The sequence below is a fragment of the Seriola lalandi genome, unplaced genomic scaffold (assembly GCF_002814215.2).
Source record: "Seriola lalandi dorsalis isolate HSWRI2012SDOR001 ecotype SW California unplaced genomic scaffold, Sedor1 jcf7180002054947, whole genome shotgun sequence".
In the NCBI taxonomy this organism is placed as follows: domain Eukaryota; kingdom Metazoa; phylum Chordata; class Actinopteri; order Carangiformes; family Carangidae; genus Seriola; species Seriola lalandi.
In genome coordinates, this window is record NW_019525498.1 from 1372929 (window position 1) to 1375294 (window position 2366).

A 2366-nucleotide genomic window follows, 5' to 3' on the forward strand; every position below is an offset into this window, starting at 1 on the left:
GTTTTCCTCTTATTGTGCCAGACAGAGTAACCACCATCATCAGAGCAGATCAGACTCCAGGACTGATCATTTCTTCCAAACACACAGTCTTCACTGTTTCCTTTCCTTCTGATTCCTCTGTAACTCACTGATATATGAACCCCTCCTCTCCACTCGACCTCCCAGTAACAGCGACCAGTCAGACCAGTTCTACACAGCAGCTGAGGCCAAAGGTCAAATCTGTCTGGATGATCAGGATATGACTGATACTCTGTCACCCATGTCACCTTCCTGTTGTTGTCAGACAGTTTGAGGTTTCTGTTCAGTGTGTTTGTGTCCAGTTCCAGTTCACAGGAATCTGATGGAGAAAACAAGACACATCAATGAACACATGTAATGTAGCTTTCTAAAACTGTTATTACCTCCACCAAACAGCTCACATTCAGCACAAAGTTCACACCTTTGACTTCAAACGCCACACTGCTAAAAAACGGTTTCAAAACAGTCTGTTTTGGTCAAACAGCTCCAAAAAAATTGAAGGAGTTCAGTCAAGGCGTTATTGAGATGTCGTGTCCATGAGAATGGGACAAACAGACCTACGTACAGACGACCTGAAAACAATATGCCTCCAGCTCAGAGGAGCGCAGAGGAACAAAAACAAAAGCTGCATACTGAATGAAACTCTGGAGCAATTCATCTTCGTACAAATCTAGTGTAATATGTGCAGCTGTGTTCTCATGAATCATACTTAAAACACACTCACACTTCCTCACACCAGGTCTCAGTCTCTCCAGTCCACCATGATCCAACCTGGAGGAGGAAACAAAGTCAGAATCAACTTCATCACCTTCAGTCATATCCACCATACCAAACATAAAGCAGAGCTCCTCAGTTAGAGAGGCAGGGAAACAGTGTGAGAGCTGCTTTTGTCTGTCCATCTGTCCATACCTGAGAGTGTCCAGTCTCCAGTGTGGATCCTCCAGTCCAGCAGACAGCAGCTTAACTCCTGAATCCTGCAGGTTGTTGTTACTCAGGTCCAGGTGTCTCAGACTAGAGGACAGGGAGCTGAGGACTGAGGACAGAGCTTCACAGCTTCTCTCTGAGAGGTTACAGCCACTCAGTCTGAAGAGGAATCAGCAGAACAAAAGAAAACAAGTATAAAAATGTGTTTTTTTCCGTGACTAAAGAAGAAGACATCATACCAGGAAAATCACATAAAACTGACACCTTCCACTATAGTCTCTATGTCTAAGCTGAATCTGAATATGAAACAGACATGAAATAATACACACACATTGTTTAACCATTTTAGCAGCTGCATGTGGTGACATTTTAAAGATGTTTTCTATCAAAAATAAATCAGGAATACATTTATAATGAATACAAATCCAACACTCCCGTAACCTTCAGACTCTATGTAGAGAGATATAGCTACAGCAGCAGTCAAGATGCAGAGAAACAGCATAGTCGGTGTGAACACAGTCTGTTTCCAGTGTGAGTAACTTGATGGTTCATAATCAGTGTTGTGCCAGTTCACACTTTAAAAGAACTACCTCAAAGTTCAGTTCTTACTGATGAAAATAGAAAAAGTAACTTGATGGTTCATAATGTTTCATGTCTGTTTTCATTAGTGACAGCTACAGATGACATGATAATGTTTGCTAACTTACTGTTTACTGATCTTATTCATGTTTTCAGCAAATGTTACTATCACTGTTTAGCTTAACGGCAGCATTACCGTGGAGCATATCACAGTAATTTGTGATTGGGTTTGTGGTTGGATTGTTTTTTATGGTTATCATGTAGACAGGGTCATTTTATTCAGTTGGGTTTCTTTGTTGGTTGTTTAGTGGTCGCTGTCACTGAGCTACATAACTCCTTTCTGAGAGCAAGAAGGGAGTGGGGAGCTGTGGCTGAAGGGAGGCGTGGCCAACGAGGCCTTTATAAAATCTAGTGGCAGTGAATATCAGAAACTTTAAGTGAATAACAGCTCAGAGTCATAAATAGAAACAGCTGAACTCTAACCTGAGACCTTCCAGTGTACAGTGTGAACTCTCCAGTCCAGCAGACAGCAGCTTAACTCCTGAATCCTGCAGGTTGTTGTTACTCAGGTCCAGGTGTCTCAGACTAGAGGACAGGGAGCTGAGGACTGAGGACAGAGCTTCACAGCTTCTCTCTGAGAGGTTACAGCCACTCAGTCTGAAGAGGAATCAGTAGAACAAAAGAAAACAAGTATAAAAATGTGTTTTTTGTCGTGACTAGAGAAGAAGATACAGTAAATGTAGATGGATATATGTTCACATACACAGCTTTATTTGAGGCTTTGACCACTGGCAGCAGCTTCAGAAGAGCCTCCTCTGAAGCAGAGTATTTCTTCAGGTCAAACA